The 18,086-nt window shown below is 49.2% G+C and overlaps 1 long non-coding RNA gene across 1 annotated transcript; it reads right to left on the bottom strand.

Moving 5' to 3' along the window:
- Positions 1 to 1,285: 1,285 nt before the first annotated feature.
- Positions 1,286 to 6,893, bottom strand: LOC141276448 (uncharacterized). Its single transcript, XR_012325967.1, has 3 exons — positions 6,154 to 6,893; positions 5,665 to 5,706; positions 1,286 to 4,661 (listed from the first exon to the last, which is right to left on the bottom strand). It is a non-coding gene; the product is annotated as an uncharacterized lncRNA (long non-coding RNA).
- Positions 6,894 to 18,086: the final 11,193 nt, after the last annotated feature.

The raw sequence follows: 18,086 nt of genomic DNA, 5'->3' as shown, positions 1-18,086 counted from the left end.
TACCATCTTGGTTTGCCTTCCTGCACCTAGATTCCTTCTTCCAGGCCTCTTCCTAGAAAAACAGGTGGTATTTGCCTTACTTGTATAAAGGATCCATCCTGGTGATATTCTTAAAAAGGGTGGGGGGAGGGGTCTAATTCAAGGTCATGTGCGTCTCCACCACTAGAAACCAACTTGATTTCCAGAAACCAACTTATCCCCAAGTGTGCTTCCTCACGAAGTTACAGGAAAAAAAAGTAAAAACCCTCTTCTCCAGGTAATCTGCTACAATATTTTTAAACTGATTATTGTTGTTATAGAAAAGAGCTTTTTTCTTATTTTGTTTCCGACATCTCACAAAACTCTTTTATTTGCCATAATTAATTGTTTTGAGCTAATTTTACTGGGTTTTCTAGTGATAAAATTGGGTCTTTGGCAAATGATCATAATTTTCCCATAGCTAAATTTTGTAATCATGCTTCCCATCTCATCACATCGGCTATAATATGTGTTCTTTTCTATGATTAAAGTTTCGGGCAGCTATCAAGAAAAATGTACTGGCAAGCAAAGAGGCTAGGGACTGAGTAAGCAGCTAAAGAAAACCCACAATGGTAGTAATTTAAATGTGGGGTCGGGCTTCCCTGGTGGCGCATTGGTTGAGAGTCCGCCTGCCGATGCAGGGGACACGGGTTCGTGCCCCAGTCCGGGAAGATCCCACATGCCGCAGAGTGGCTGGGCCCGTGAGCCATGGCCGCTGAGCCTGCGTGTCCGGAGCCTGTGCTCCGCAACGGGAGAGGCCACAACAGTGAGAGGCCCACGTACCGCAAAATAAAAATAAATGTGGGGCCATGGGACAAGGCCTGGACCAGTATCACGCCTGCAAAGGAGGAGATACAGGGAAGAGAGAGTTTAGACGCTGAACCAGCAATGAGGGCAGAAACCAACATGACTCCAGGTCTGCACGCCTGAAGCCCCGTGGTCCGCTTGAGTGCCCAGGTATGGTGGGGGTCCATTCTACCTTCTCGTGTCCCACAGTGATTGTTTTAGGGATGGACACTTGATCCAGACCTATGCCAAACAGACCCTGGCATTCCCCATCTACATGACCCAAGTTAGTCCAATCAGACATGAAGCTCAGGAACTCTGTTGGATGGTTGGCTGAAGGGACGCCCCTCTCTCTCTCCCAGCATTTGGAGGAAGAAGCCTAGGAACTGTTGGTACCCAACATGGAGAAACAAGCCTGAGCATCAGGATTAACAAATGCTGGATCAAACCCATCTTGAAGTTCATGCTACCTTTGCACTTTCACATCACATAAAAACTACACCTTCCTTTTACTGGGTAAGCCAGTGTGTGCTGGGTCTTCTGGTACTTGCTATATAAAGAGTCCCAACTGATCTACCAGGAACTTGACAGTGTTTTTAATAGCTACTATAATCCTCTCACAGCGTATTCATCTGAAAAGAGGTGTGACGGAGAAAAGTAATTATAATTCTCAGTTTACAAACATTGCCTCAAATGTGAATTCAAGAGAGAAATTAGCAGATATTTTAATTGTCTACTCCATCTCCACATTCTCACACTTAATTTCTCTGCTCTCTAAATATATTAATTAACATTTTCATGCTTTCCAGTTTACAATGCAACTTCACACACTGACTCATTCGGTTCCCGTGATAAACAAGAGAGATGGGTGGTAAGAGCAAGGCCTCATGTTGTGTAGCACTCAACAGTTTGCAAGGAGCTCTCTCTCAGTTTATTTTGTGTGATACTCGTACGCTAGCTCTTGCAAGTTCTCGACTCCAGGAAAACCGATGTAGTTCTCTTGGCTCACAGAAAACTGTTTCACATTTCCGTGTCTTCACCTGTGTCACTCAGTCGATATGGTCCTTCTCACCTTGCTCACCAGGTGAACCACTATTCATACTTAAAAACCCATTTCAGATAGGGCACATGGTGTCTCTCTCCCCTGGAAGATGGGCAGGTGGTGTGGTCCTCAAGAAGTGTATTGCCTTTGCCAGATGTGTCGAGGTCAGCCAGCTGGTTGTTGGGATAGAACGGGGTCTCTGGCCAACTGTTTTGTGGTTTGGGGTAAACGTCATCCATCACCAAAGGAAAGACAGCCTCTCCACCAGCCCCCTGGCCATAAGAACCCGCTGCAAACTTGGCCAGATTTACTCTGTTATATGGAGGGAGAAGGGTCATATCAGCCTTAGCCTTGGGACATTTTTATTGGTTTCATGCTACTGGCCCTCAGGCCAACCCAGTCCTTAGACCTTCAAACAGGCCTCAAAGATACTTGCAAATAAACCTCAGGCTTCTCAAGTTGGTCTCAAAGAGACTCTCACCTGGATCCTCAGATGCGACCCTTCGATGGGCACAGATCAGAGCACAGACCTGTATCAGGAAGCCCCTTCCTCCAACCTCAGATGTTCCCTCAAAGACACCCTCCCAAGAGAGCCAGGACCCAGCTCCCACTGCCCACATCCCAGCCGGAGGTCTGTCTGGGGCCTGCAGGACTCTGTCCAGGAGTGCATCTGTGGGTCTGAAGCCCTGACTGGGGAAGACTCTAAGGCTGCTGGTGGTGGTCATGGTGACCAGCTAGATTTCCTAACTCAGAGTAGGTGGGACACTCGGTTTTTCCCGTATTATTGCCGCTCTGGTGATCCTAGTAACCAGAGTGGTCCTCTCTGCAGAATCAGGAGTCAGAGGGCAGAAGGGATGGGGAGAAATCTGCCCCATTGTAGGATAGAAAGAGTCACTTAGGGGGTGGGGGCGGGATGGAGATGAAGGAAGCAGAAGAGGTCTCCCAGGCCCTTTCTCTGAAGCTATGAGGCCTGTTTTCCCAGGGCTGTGGCACCAGGCCCAGTACTTACAGGATCAGGTTGTAAATGTCAGTGTGAAATCCACTTCCTGTGTCGTCAGCACAGGCTGGTCCACACCTGCGGGTGAGCTGGCGTTGACACACTGAATACCTCCACTTCCCCAACTTGCTCCTCCTCCAGGGCTCCCTGGCTCACAGGAGGGTCCCACATCCCCTTGACCACCCAGCCTGAGGCCCTCAGCTCAGCCTGGACCAATGCCACCCCAACCAGGCTGGACTCTTCCTTTCCCTCCTACCAGCCTCCAGAACCAGTCTCCCAGAAACCACCTCTGAGCATATCAATCTGCTTTGGAACTTGCCGTGGGTCTCCACTGCCCATGAGATAAAGTCCAACGAAGCTCCTCATCCCACACTTTACAACCTGGCTGCCTCTGACCTCTCCAGAGTCCTCTGCTTGCACACACCGTACTTTCTGGCCAGATTCAGCCACGTCCACCTCTCACCTCCAGGCCTTTACTCCTGCCAGACCCCTGGGCTGGCTGCCTTTTCACTCTGCCTTTGCTGGGTTCACAAAGCCCTTCTCTGATGGTGATCCCACCACGACTGCCCCTCCCTCCTTGGATCCTGTAGCATTTTCACCATTTCTACCAAAAAAAAAAAAAAAAACAGGGTCCTATGGTTGGTGATAAGGACTCTGAGCGATCCACTGCTGAGTTCCCCCGAACGAAGTCATTCGTTGGGTCATCGCGTGTTTGTGGAGCGCCTACCACACTCCTGGTTCTGTCTGAGGCCTGGGGCACAGCCGTGATCAAGACAGGATGGGACTCATACTGTACCGGGGGCGTTAATTCCTGAGTGAATCCTGGCTTTTGCAGAGACCTTAGCTTCTTTCACGGATACCTCTCCAGACTCGGTGTCCAGCACCCCAGGACTCCAAAGCCATTCCCTACCCCTGTTTGCTCATCCACACAATCGCCTGCCATCTGAAGGTACAGAGCAGGTGTGCACACAGGCACCTGGGCATGGGGTCCTGGGGGCAGGGGATGGGGTGGTGAGGGCTGCGTGTAAACGTGTGCAGGGCCGTCCGGGGTGCACAGTGGTGCTGGGCGGCCGCCGCCCTCCACGTCGCCTGTCTGCGCATCTCGCCCAGCCCCCCGGAGCTAGCGGCTCCCAGCACACTGTGCTCCTGCTGCTTCATTTTGCTGAACACCGAGTCCCAACCCCGTGTTAACTGGTTTTGCTCCAGCCTTTTGTGCCTCCCATTAAATGAGGAAATGCCACCCATAAAATTTTAATTTTAAAAGCCAACTTGTTTGTTTTATGTTGAAATTCCCCAGGCAGCTCCAGCAGAGGGAAACAGACACGTTTTCGTTTCATTAAAGCAACTTGAGTGAAGATAAAAAAAGAAGCTGAAAAATTAGATTTAAAAACAGAGCAAGAAGCATTTAAAGAAAATGAATGAAAAATGAGCTGCCGCGGAGGGCGGCAGGAATCAGGCTCCACTTTTGCCCGCCTGCGCCCCTGCAGGGAGATGGCGGAGCGAAAGAGGGAGTCGGACACCCTTGGCTGGCGCCCCCAAGAGGCCAGACCGTGGACTCCCTCGTCCTTGAAAGTTGCAAAGTGCTGCTCACTTGGCTCAGGAGTACCATTAGGAAGTCAGTGACATCTGCTTCAGCCACCAAAGCAGAATTTCCAGGTTCTATGTCCTAGAGGAAGCAGGCTAGAGGGACTCCACCACTGGGCCAGCAGCATCCTCTTCCTCAAGGACAAACTGCACGATGGTGAAGCCAACTGGGTGGCCCTGGCTCTACCACTTACCAGCTGCATAATGGAGGGCAAGTGGCCTCAGTTTTCTCATCTGTAAAATGGGAATCATAATGTTACTTGGGGTTCATAGGGGTGTTGTGAGGATTAAACAGGTTAATACACTGAAAACACTTAAAACAGAGACTGGTATGCAGTAAGTGTTTAATTAATGGTAGCTTTTACTACTCTCATCCTGCCGCTACTCTTCCACTCCCTGCTCCCTTCCTCAACTACACATCCCCTCACCACTCAAAGGTCCTTTTAATGATGTCCCTGAGCTAAAGACAGCTAAGAGAGACTGGGGGGTGGGAGGAGCGGCGGGGGTGGGTGAAGAGATCTGATGAAAGATTGGGAAACCCCATTCCATGGCAATTCTTTTTTTATTTTTTTTTCAATTTATTTAATTTTGCCTGCGTTCGGTCTTCATTGTTGGATGCAGGCTTTCTCTAGTTGCGGCAAGCGGGGGCTGCTCTTCGTTGCGGTGCACGGGCTTCTCATTGCAGTGGCTTTTCTTGTTGCAGAGCACAGGCTCTAGGTGCACAGGCTTCAGTAGTTGTGGTACACAGGCTCAGTAGTTGTGGCTCGCGGGCTCTAGAGCGCAAGCTCAGTAGTTGTGGCATGTGGGCTTAGTTGCTCCACAGCATGTGGGATCTTCTCAGACCAGGACTCAAACCCGTGTCCCCTATATTGGCAGGCAGATTCTTAACCACTGCGCCTCTAGGGAAGCCCCCATGGCAATTCTTGCAGGCCAAACAAATTCATTAAAATGTTATTATAGGGCTTCCCTGGTGGCGCAGTGGTTGACAACCCGCCTGCTGATGCAGGGGATGCGGGTTCGTGCCCCGGTCCGGGAAGATCCCACATGCTGCCGAGCGGCTGGGCCCGTGAGCCATGGCTGCTGAGCCTGCACGTCCGGAGCCTGTGCTCCGCAATGGGAGAGTGGGAGAGGCCACAACAGTGAGAGGCCCGCGTACTGCAAAAAAAAAATGTTATTATAATCCTATCAAGGGAAGCCAGGCTCCCTGGGTTCAAAGAAGTCCAGCTCCACCACTTACCAGCTGTGTGTTCTTGGGCAAGAGTCTTCTGGGCCTCAGTCTCTGTATTAATAAAATGGGAACAATAAGTGGATCAGCCACACGTTGTCATGGAAATCTAATACAACAAGCTCTACGGAGTGTCCAGCACTGCTAAATGCCCAGTAAATGGCCGATGTTCTGCATCAGGTCTGGGGGTCCGAGGCTGTGGAGGTGGAGAAGGGCTGGCAGGTGATATCATAATAGTGACCTCACCTCCCTGTTCACGGCTGTAGCCATGGAGTCATTACTAATAGCGCTCCCTTTCATTCTCTAAAGTGTTCTAATCTGGATGACTAATTATATGGTCATCCTACTCCAAATCCCCCACACCAGTGAGGGGGGCTCAGAGCTTGCCCCCCGGGGTTCTGGGGAAAAAGTCCTGACCCTTGACCTGTTTTCTGCCTGACTACAGAGTCCTATCCTGGAGGCCTAACCTCACACTTGGCTCGGGCTAAAGGAGCTCATTACCTCAATCAGCGAGATGAAGAGTCCGGGTGGGGAGAGGCTGGGGAAAGGCCAAGGGTGCCCGGAAGGCACTGGAAATGGAGTCTGGGACTCCGGCCTCCTCTCGCCGCTGAGGGCAATTTACGCAACTCCTGATGCTCGACTTCCTCTTCTCTCCAGGCAGTTGGGGGTGGAGGGATTAGCCACAGCGCTATCCTTACCAACAGTTGCAAAGATCAAATCAAACCAGGGAATGGATGTGAAACTGCTTTATAAACTGTAAAGTGTTGCTCACTTTTGACCATCGGGAGGTCAGTGACATCTACTTCAGCCACCGAAGCAGAATTTCCAGGTTCTCTTCCTGGAGGTGACCAGAGATTGGGACAGAGAGGGTCACAAAGGGGCACAAATGGGGAAGGGGCGATCTGGCCCAGTGCCTTGGCACGCAGAAGTCCTGTAACTCACAGCACTGTGTCCTGCAGAGCCTGACCTACTACCCACAGGCCCCCAGCACCTGCCCAGGGCCCCCTGGCCCCTCAGAGACCCATCCTCCAGGCAGCAGCAATGGCTGCCAGCAACCTCCATCCCTCTGACTGCAGGAGCTGCCTTCTCAGAAAAGCTCAGAGAGGACATCTTAGTGGCTGCAAAGTGGCACCAAGGAGCACCTCCCTACTCCCACTTGCCACCCCCGGCAGGATTTAATGACGGTTCTGAGAGAGTGGGACCCAGTGGGTGGGGCTCCAGGCTCACTCTTGCCCCCTCCCCTTCCCCTCCTCCCCCCTCCCCTTTCCCCTCCTCCCCCCTCCCCTTCCCCTCCTCCCCGCTTCCCCCTTCTCGCTCTCTTTAACCAGAGTAGCTCTATTTTATATATTCTTTCCAAGGTTTTGCTTGCACAGAAATTTCCACCGTTAAAATACTCTTTCTGCTCCTCCTCTTCTCTTCCTTCCTTCCGGAACCATTCAGTCCTAAAACCATCAGGGGCAGCAGAGCAAGGGAGACATCTGCATGGGGGTAGGGGAACCACGGCAGACAGGAGGGAGGTGTCACAGCAGGGTGAGGAGGGGTCCACGTTGGGGGAGGCAGCCTCGCACAGGGTGTCAGAGCCCCAGCAGGGTGGGGAGAGTGTCTATCCCAAAGGGACAGCCTGGCCTGGAGTGTCAGAACACAAAGGGGTTAAGGGGGCAGCCACACATGGGGGCAGCTCGGGGTGAGTAGGGCAGCCACGTGGGGGGCATGGGCCCAGCGTGGGAAATCAGAGGCCAAGCTGGATGAGGAGAGGGACAGTCTGGGATCCTAAGGCAGTGGGAGGAGGGGGTCTAAATGGAGGGGGCAGTAACCCTCCCTGGGGACTCAGAGTCTGAAACAGGGCAGTTCAGAGAGAGGAGGGACAACCCAGGTCACCACCACTCAAGCCTCCCTCTCCCCCTGTCCAAATCTATTCTAAAGCCAAGGTGGACCTGGAGCCCTTCCCAAATCAACTGAAGTCATCACATATTCACTGAGCACTGGTGATGTGCTGGACAGCATGCTGGGTGCTGGAGGAGAGAGCCGGGATGGAGCACGACAGCCCAGAGGGCAGGATGCCTTGGAGCCCACCATCATAGGACAGGAGTGATGGGAGCACCTGGGGGACAGGGGGGCAGCGGGACCTCTCAGGGGCATCAGGAACTGTCCAGAGAAGAGGCAAGCTGAGCGGTGAAAGAAGATGACTTTGCCAAGTGGGCCGGGATGGGGGCAGCAATGACTCTGGACCTCGATTTCTCCCCCTGCCCATCCTCACCTGCCCAGGTTCACCCCATCCCCAAGGGCCAGAGCCACCAAGAACCTCACAAGAGGTCTTTCCATCCTGGGCCCCCAAGGACTCACCCTAGGCACAGGCCCTTCGGGATAGACAGGGAGCTTCCGGAGCCGCCTCACTTTTGTCCACACCCCATTCACCTGGGGGCTCGTCTCAATGGGAAAGTCCCCCCTCTGCTTTCTTTTCTGAGGTTCAACATCTCTCATCATTGAGACATTCTGCCTGGTGCTTTAACTTGAGTCCCTCTTGCTTTCTTTATTAAGAAAAATGGCTCGCTGAGGCCCTTCCCCGATACTGCTGAAACACTGATAAAATCTGTCCCAGGAGAAGGTCGGGGGAAGCTGACCAGGTCAGTGAGTTGGGGGATACACCAAAACCCTCCCTCAGGCACAGGCTCCGCTCCCAGTCCTTATTTTTTTCTCAAAAACCCTAAGCTACGATCCTTCCTTTGGGGGCCCCTCTGTCCTTCCCACACCTAGGTGAGATCCCCACTCATGCACCCCCAGCACAACAGTCCTTAGCCTGACTCCTCAAAGGGCCCTTTCGGCAGGGAAATGCTGGCAGGGTCCCACTCCAGGTGGTCCCTTCCATTTGGGTCTCAAGGTGGCCCGGCCCAGCCTCGAAAAGGAACGGTTGGACTCCATATGACCTGACTTTCAGGCTTCAAACGGCCCCAGGAGAGGTCGAGGCTGGACCCCATAAAGGACTTCCTTTGGTTGAGATGCGGCAATGACGTTCTCGTGCCCCGCCTCCCTGCGGTCACCACGAGGGGGCGCCACAGCCCTGCCCACGGGCTGTGTTATCAGAGGCCCGGCGCTGTCGCCGAGGAGCCAGGGAGGGTCTGGCGGGCCCCGGGGGCTCTGGGGTGCGGGGCCGTAGAGAAGCTGCTGAAGGAGCCCGAACCACCTGGCCGGAGGTGATACGCCCGCGCCACGCGGCCGGGACTCGGGAAAGGGAGTGGCAACGGGTTTTGCCTAGTCATCGCCTGCGAAGACTCGCGTCACCTCTGATGTCAGGACTTCCAGAGGCTTCGTTCCAGTTCCGGGCTCCAGGAAAGAGCGTCGCGGGGCGCAGAGGTTACACAACTTCCCCCAAGGTCGCGTCGGAAAGGACCCGCAGGGCCGGAATTCGAACCCGCCTCAGCGGGCATGTACCCGCCTGCACGGTCCGCAGGTGGCCGGGCTCCGCGTAGCATCCTTTCCAAACCCACTGCACAGCCCGCGCCGGCCTTGGCCTGGCTTCCTTCTTTCTCGTCTCTCAAATGGTCTTTCATGGTAAGATCTCCTTGGCAGCCTTATAATAAAAAAGAGCCTCCTGAAACCACAAGTGTTTTTAAATGAATTCAGGTCCCAGATTCCTGGAGTACGGCGGGGAGGCGGAAGGTGACGGAAAGTCTTTCAGCGTGAAAGTTAGACGTCAAGGGCGCGGAGCCCTCCCCCAACCTCCAGAGCTGGCGCTGCGGAGACACGAGGGCCCTCATGAGTCTCAGGAAGTGTCTCCTTTTGAGAACGCACCGGTCCTTGTGCTCTGTTTGGAGTCCGGTCCATTATGAGAAATCTCCTTTTGAGGATGGACATAGTCAAATCCAGATGTTGGCCTCGCAGAACAAAAAGCTCCCTCCAAACTCTCCTTATGAAGAAACAGGTTCTCATCCTTTGAAGGAATAACATCTCTTGATAAGTGGAATTTTTTTCCCCCAGCCAACAACCTTCTGCTCTGAATTTGTTAAAACCGCTTTAATAGCCCGTCTCTGTTCCATTTCTGATGCCAGGATGGCAGTGACAAGGTGGAATGTCACCAGCCGCTGGATTCAATAGATTGAGTATGGCTTCACTAAGAAGAGAAGGCTGGATTTTTTTTTTAATATACATCATTTATTTAGATAGATTTCTTTTAGTTCAAGACATACATTCTAATAGGGCAAATGTAAGATGAAATACAGATTGTCAGAACAACTTCCCAAATTGTACACTTCATTTTGCTGATTCAAAAATGCTTGAATAACAACTTTTCAGAAAGAAGGATGCATTATTCACTAAGTGTACACACTGATTGTAAGACAATCCCAGTAATACTCATTTCTTAAAAGTACATCTTAAAATAGAGGAAATATGGACTACAGATTTGTTGACTAAATATGTGTATATATAGCCAACAAGGATGTTTTATCAGTAAGGTCTAGTATTTTTGCTGAAACTGAGAGCTCAAAGCAGGAATCCTTTCCTAATTCTTCTTGCATACAACCAGTGATGGGATGCTCACTAGCTATGAACACAATCCTTTTCATTGTGGGACAGTTCTGTCAGAGTCGGTTCTCAGTGCCTTGTCATCTCCGCGTTCTGCCCTTGGAGCAGGCAGGGTTACTGGTGCTCCCATCTCTGCCCCCTGAGTCTCTCTTCTCTGAAGTCAGGATCCCCGATTCCTCACTATCCTTTGCCCTCCACAAATTGGCCTCTGGTCTCTCCCTGTCCGCTCAAAGGTATGGCAACCAGAATTGAACCCAACCTTCCAGCTATCACCTCCCTCATCCTCAATCTATACCGCCAAAGATGCAGCCTGAGATCACATTCGTTTGGGGGCAGCCATCTTAACATGGGATTACATTGAACCTTCAGCCAAAACCTTTTTCACGAAAAATCTTTTCATTTTACATCCATCCCCATTCCATTTTACTCCAGGGGGTTTAGTCTATCATTTCGTCTGCTTTAGGTGCTTTCGAACCCTGGTTTGCATTTAAAATACCAGCCGCTATACCTAGTTTTAGGTCATCTGCAAATTGAATAAGCATGCTTCCTGCACCTTTACCCCAGGTATTTACATAATGTTGTGTGGTAACCTCACCCAGCCAGCCAGTGTATCTAGGACTGAGTTTCCCCGTCTAATAATGAAAGGTGAAGAGATGAACTCTAGTACTAGAGCTTGTGTACTACGTGTCAGACACTACACCAAGCCCTTTGCAAATACCTCGATGTCAGTCACACCAGTTCTATGAGAGAGGCATTATCCTCCCCATTCTGCAGATGAGGAAAACAAGGCTTTGCAGGATTAGAATCCAGTTCTGTGTGGCACCCAATCCGATGCTTTTAGCCACAGCGGCTCATTGCCTCCCTCAGATATGATCTGGAATAGAGCCGTTGGGCCCCCAACAGCAGTCTTCTTACAAGTTGCTAAACAGCACTCCTGGGGCACCCCTCAAAGATCCCCAAGTGCCACGCATGGGTCACAAACAGTACAGAGCTGCAAGTTGAAGGGGAGTTCAGAAAGGAATACCAGATGCTTCAATTATGACGTGTGTGTGTCTGTGTGTCTGTATAGGTGTCTGTGTGGGTACAGATGATCAAAGACAGATGATGATCACAGAAAAGCGGACCTCTGCCCCCCGCCATGCCTTCAGAGCAAAGTGGATTAAAAACTTCAAGAATGACTGAAGTGAAGGTGTTTGCCAGCTCTGTGGAATTGGGGGTTTGGCGTCAGAACTTCAGGTAGGTTTCTATACATAAAGAAAGTGATGTTTCTTACACACCTGATTAGTAGTCTGGGAGTCAGGCCCACCACACACCAGAGCCAGATGATTCAGCCACATGGCCTCACTCCGTATTCCCAACAGCCCTTGAAAAAGACGCTATTTTCAGAGCTTCGTCTGTGGGAAAGCTAATGAGGTTTAATCTTGCAAGTGAGAGGCTCTCCCCAGATCCTACAGGGATAGTGCTTCACTTCACATTTGTCATTTTTAAGATCCCCCCCCCCCAACAAACTGCAGAAACTTCAGGCCCTACAGAACCTTCTCTTATTGCTTTCCCCATTTTATAGATGAAGAAAAATGCGGCACAGAGATGTCAAGCAAGTTACCCAAGGTGGCAGGGCCAGGAGGTGGTGAAGTTGGGATTCAAACTCTTAACCCCCTCAGATGAACCAACAAGGGCTTGAGGAGTTTTCCCAGGGGATTCATGTCTTTAAATGCAGCACTGGGTTATGTTTCAATTTCTGTATTTTAATCAGTTAAGAAATACTTTGTATTGGGATTCCTCTGGCAGTCCAGTGGTTAGGACTCTGAACTTCCACTGCCGGGGGCACAGGCTGGATCCCTGGTCCAGGTACTAAGATCCCACATGCAATGCAGCCCTGCCCCCCAAAAAAATACATTGTATTAATTGTTTAAAGGGCATTGCTTGATTGACTGAGTGCTTGTCAAACGCAGTTACTCAGCCCTTTTATCACTTAGCTGAACACTGCCAGCCCCTGGCGTAGCTTTGCCTATGAAACAATTTAAAATTATTTTTAGTATAATAACAAATTTTTAGACTATACCCATCATAGATCACTGGTTAAAGACAAAAATCCTTAAAAACAAAATTTGATGCTGAAATACAAGTTAATTGGGAAAAAAGTTAATGAACATATTTCTGTAAATTCCTCCTATCTACACACTGCTTACATCTGATCATAATTTTCACACGTTATTTGATAAATACTGTTGGACCGCCAAGAATCCACCAGGATAACTAAATTGGGTCCCTACCTTATACCTGTGCCAAAATTAATTCCAACCTATTTTATTTTATTTGTTTTTTTTGGCTGTGCCACTCAGCTTACAGGATCTCACTTCCCCGAACCGAGGGACTAAACCCAGGCCATGGCAGTGAAAGCTGGAATCCTAACCACTAGGCCACCAGGGAACTCCTTCCAACAGATTTTTTTTTTTAAACTATACATAAAAAAAAAAAAGAAACCATCGGGCTTCCCTGGTGGCACAGTGGTTGAGAGTCCGCCTGCCGACGCAGGGGACACGGGTTCGTGCCCCGGTCCAGGAAGATCCCACATGCTGCGGAGCGGCTGGGCCTGTGAGCCATGGCCGCTGAGCCTGTGCGTCCGGAGCCTGTGCTCCACAACGGGAGAGGCCACAACAGTAAGAGGCCCGCGTACCGAAAAAAAAAAAAAAAGAAACCATAAATGTGTCAGAAAAAAAATGGGCATATTTGTGTCATAATCTTAAGAATGGAGGCCTTCTTACATATCACAGAAAAACCCCAAACCATATAAGAAAATGACCTGTTTCTCTACATAAAATTGAAACTTTTTCCTGAGTTAAGAAAAAAGAAACACACATACAAAGTCAAATGACAGCTGAATAGGAAAGGAAAATATTTGAAATCTATCACAAAGAGCTAATTTCCCTTATCTTTAAAAAACTCCTATGAATCAGTAAGGATAAAAGGCCAATAATTCGGGGCTTCCCTGGTGGCACAGTGGTTGAGAGTCCGCCTGCCAATACAGGGGAAACAGGTTCGTGCCCCGGTCCGGGAAGATCCCACATGCCGCGGAGCGACTGGGTCCGTGAGCCATGGCCGCTGAGGCTGCGTGACTGGAACCTGTGCTCCGCAACGGGAGAAGCCACAACAGTGAGAGGCCTGCGTACCGCAAAAAAAAAAAAAAAAAAAAAAAAAGACCAATAATTCAATAGAAAAATAGGCAAAGGACGTAAACAACTAGTCAGCCCCCAAAATGGAAATTGGTCTCAAATGTAAGAAGAAAGAAACTTCATCCTCACTTGCAGTAAGTGAAATACAATGAGATACCATTTTGCATCCACTAGGTTGACAAAGATCAAAACGTCTGGTGACCATGGTGGGGCAAGGATATGGTGACATGGGCCGTTTTCATCATTACTGGTGGGAAGGTAATGGTACAATTTCTACGAAGAGCAATTTAGCATATTCTTCTAAAGGTCAGCACTCACAAACCCTTTGTTATGGGTCGAATTGTGTCCCCCCACCAAATTCACATGTTGAAGTCCTAATCCCCAGTACCTCGGAATGTGACCCTATTTGGAAATCAGGACATTACGGATGGAATTAGTTAAGATGAGGTCACACTGGAGTGGAGAGGGGTCCTCATCCAACATGACTGTTATCCTTATAAAAAGGAGAAATGTGGACACAGACACACATACACACAAGGAGAACGCCATGTGAACATCATAGACACACACACACAAGGAGAACGCCATGTGAACATCAAGGCTGAGATGAGGTGATGCAGCTAAAAGCCAAGGGACACCAAAAGTGCCAGCAAAGCACCAGGAGCCACGGAAGAGACCTGGAACAGATCCTCCCCGACAGCTCTCAGAAGGAGCCAACCCGGCCCCACCTGATCTCAGACTTCCAGCCTCCAGAACCGTGACATAATAAATTTCTGTTGCTCAACCATTCAGTTTGTAGTACGTTGTTACAGCAGCCCTAGCAAACTAAGACACTCTTTGACCCAGCAAGATGAAGTCATCCTACTATGTATTTGTGCAGTTGCAAAGTGGTAAGCAGATGGGGGTCTACTTGCAGTGTTGTTTGTAATAGCTAAAGGTCAGAAACAACCTAAATGTCTTGTCAGTCACAAACTGCCTAAATAATGGAATTATCTCAAAGGTCTATTAGGAAGTGAGAAAAGCAAGGTGTAGCTGGTTGTAGAGAGCGCCTCGTTTGTATAAAAACAAAGAGAAACAAAGCAGAATGTATGTAAGCAAATATTTGCTTGTAGCTGCATAGATTCTATCTGGAAAGATACACAAGAAATTGCTAACTTCAGTTGTTCCTGGAGAACAGAAACACTTTAAGGACCATGGAAAGGAGATTTTGGTTCTACTCAAAATACACCTGTACCTTTTGAACCTTTTACATTGTTTATGTAACACCTGTTCAAAAAAAAAAAAATCTGTGTATAACATCAAGATGCCTCTAGTACTTCAAAAACCAACTGGAGAAAGAAAATATAGCCATTATAGCTTTTCATCTTTTGGAAATAACAGCTATTCATACCTGAAATGGGTTATTTGAGGAGATACCTTCTCTCTTACCTCTTCGTTTAGAAACAAAGCACAAAATGTGTTTTGAAAATAACCAAATACATCACAAAAATGAAGCACAAGATGCCAAAATTCTAAACTCCCATGTATTGAAAGCAAATCTATTTTTTAATTCATAGCATGTAGGAAAATTTCAATCTATAACAACAATTTCAGCATACGTTCAGTCTCCAAATCAAGCCTAACAAGATATTTTCAATTCATTTGTCTATAAATCTTAATTTTCCTCATAAAATTAATTTAAATTCTGTTAAACAGTTGGCATCACTTATTAAATAGGAAAGGGTCAAAAGTAGCCTTTAAAATAACAAATCTTACAAAATATACACTTTCTAATACAACCTTTGGAATCAGACTGATCTAAAATAAAATAAATTTTCTCAAAATATCTTCTTACCTTGCAAAAAAAAGAAATTATCTTATTTATTCGAAAAAGGGTTTGTGAGGTCATTGATCGCTGTGAAAACAATTGGAGTGTTCAAACATGTTGAGAAATACAACCTGGGCTCATCCTGTATGTTTGTGCAAGCTGTGAACTCTACAACTCCAGGGGGCGCCATTGAGATCATAATCCAAATTGTGCAGTGCACTGCCTGTGCAACCGGGCATATCAATCCCTTGCCTACTGAAAATGTTGGGGGTCGTGGAAGGCTTCTGGGGAGGAGAGGGTAGGTGTCAGAGGTGGGGTCACATAGATTGGGAGGCCAGAATCTCATGCATATAGCCTCCCATCTCTCCAGGTTGACCTCCCTTGTGGGGGCACTGGCAACAGAAATATCCTGAGTTTTCTCTGAGCCTTACAGCCTTGGTTTTCCTAAGGTTGGTGGCGGGAGGACCATCTGCCAGGGCCTACAATCATCTCCTTGGCCTGTACAACTCAAAGTCCTCTTTAATCACTTAGCAGCTGAGAAGCAAGGCCAGAAGAAGGGACCCCACCATACCCTTCATTTTATTCCTACCAGAAAGGAGGCAGAGGTGGCTAGCGCAAGAGGAGAGGTGGAGGCAGCTGAACCTGAAATGACGTTCAGGATATTTGGCCTCCGGGACCAGCTCTACCACTGCCTTTCGGTGTGATCTTGGCAAACCTGTAAGCCTTTCTGGGCTTCTGCCTCGCTGTTTGCAAAATGAAGAGGATTATTGCCATTCTTTCTCTGTCTCTTGGAAAAACACACAAAAGAAGACAGAAAAACACAAAGCTGTGATTTCACAGGGAATGCATAGAAATTCAAGCATTCCTATTATTATCATTAAACATCAAGAATTTGTCAGGAGGCTCTGAGCAGCTATAAAACCTCAAGCAAATCTCATAACCTCCCCGGGCCTTCATTTTACCGTGTGCCAAATGGCAAAGCTTGAATTAGATCAGCAGTTTGCTGACCTTTTCACCACTAAGAGTCTATTTTATTATTTCCAAACCACCCCACAGACCTCACATTTTGTAAGATTTTATCCCCTAAGCTGTATTTAGGTAATTATTGTATAATTAAGAAATATTAAGTAATTATTGTTATCATTATAAAGGATACTTTTGGTTGTGAGTGACAGAATTTATGGGCTTACATAGGCAGAGTCTAGAACTAGGAATAGCTTCAGGCAAGGCTCGATCCAGCAGCTGTTACCGAGGACCAATGTCCTTCTAGTCTCTTGGCTCTGCCTCCTCTGAAGTGTCACAAGGTGGCTTCCAGAAACTCTTGGGACTCCTTGCTTTTCTCCCTTGTGATTGGCAAGAAACAGAGATATTGCTGCCCGGTCAACATAAAGAAAAGACACAGAATTGAGACTCATTACCTTTTCCTGACCAATTACCAAACCTGAAGGATAAGATGTATTGATTAGCTTAAGCCAGTTAGCCCCCACTGCTGTAATGGGGTCATTTCTGACCAGATCACATGGCTGGGAAATTCCCAGCACTATTAGGAAGGGGGAATTGGACGAAGGGTGCTGGGGAGACACCAGCAAGTTTCCTGTGGTGTGTTTATCAACCAGTGATATCTCTGATGGATATCTGATATCCATCAGAACTTCTGGCCAGCATGTGAGCTGCACATTAGTGACCTCCAGGATCTTGTGAACTGGTCTCAACGACAACCTCATCTGTGGATGGCCACACTGACCACGTGAGTCGACGTCAGCCCAGCTGTGGTTAGACTTGGCCCAGATGCAAGTTCACCCATGAAGCTTCTAGTTCTCTACTCCCACCCAGCCTTTCAGACATGGCTCAGCTGGAGGCCCAGGTGAACCTCAGACTCCGCAGTTCCCAGGCCTACGCCTGCCCTTTTCAGATACAAGAGGACATCTGTGAGCTGGATTTGGCAAAGAGGAAGCAACAGACATGTCCACAGCAAAACATACCTGGAACCCCGGCTGTCTCGTTCACTGACTCACCACAGATTTACCAACATCTGTGCCAGGTCATGTCCCAGCGACCCGTCTTCAAGGAGTCACAGTGAGGTGGGGAGGCAGTGGTACCCCAGACCATTACAGTTCAGTGTAGAAACACAGTGAGGCGGGCAGCAGCGGGACAGTGGCAGGCCCCTCCCCATCTCGGGCCAGAGGGCATGAATGTCCACCCCAGCACGACCAGCAGCAGGACCACTTCAGCCCAGCCTGCACTCTCCTGGCCCGAGGGAAGCTATCTCTGGTAGCTTCAAGGATCTCACCAAACTTGTGCACCCCCAGTACAGATTGGGAAGTGTTCAACCCCAGGACTGGGGACCCAAGGTTCTGCACACCATCAGGGCCTTGCAGGATTCTCTCTGGCCCCTTCAGTGCAGTGGCTTTGGGGCTGGGGAGGAGTGGGAGTGGGGGTAGGGGGACAAAAGCCAACTCACCCTTTTGCCTGTCTTCAGACCCCGCCTCTTCCTAAATCTTCAAAACCAGGTGGGATTCACTGGTTAAGCAAGCACACAGTGAGGCCAAAGGGGTCCCCTGCCACTGCTCTCTCTAACAGACACCGGAGATTCTACTGCTCCTTTGAGTAAGGCGTTGCCCTTATCAGGTCCTCAAGTAAGTCACCAGTATTTCTGAGCACCTGTGTGGGTCTGATCTCCCTGTCTCTGGCAAATGGGACCAGGGATGCCTGGGATGGAGAAAGCCTGGCTAGTCCCGTTCTCAGCTTTTCCAGTATTAACTTGCCATGTGGCCAGAGGCAAGTCCCTTTCCTGCTCTGCCTCTCCATCTATAAAATAAAGGTTCTGGTGGGCTTCCCTGGTGGCGCAGTGGTTGAGAGTCTGCCTGCCGATGCAGGGGACACGGGTTCGTGCCCCGGTCCGGAAAGATCCCACGTCCCGCAGAGCGGCTGGG

The sequence above is a fragment of the Tursiops truncatus genome, chromosome 1, assembly GCF_011762595.2.
Source record: "Tursiops truncatus isolate mTurTru1 chromosome 1, mTurTru1.mat.Y, whole genome shotgun sequence".
Lineage (NCBI taxonomy): Eukaryota > Metazoa > Chordata > Mammalia > Artiodactyla > Delphinidae > Tursiops > Tursiops truncatus.
This window is presented reverse-complemented; position numbering and strand designations above follow the sequence as displayed.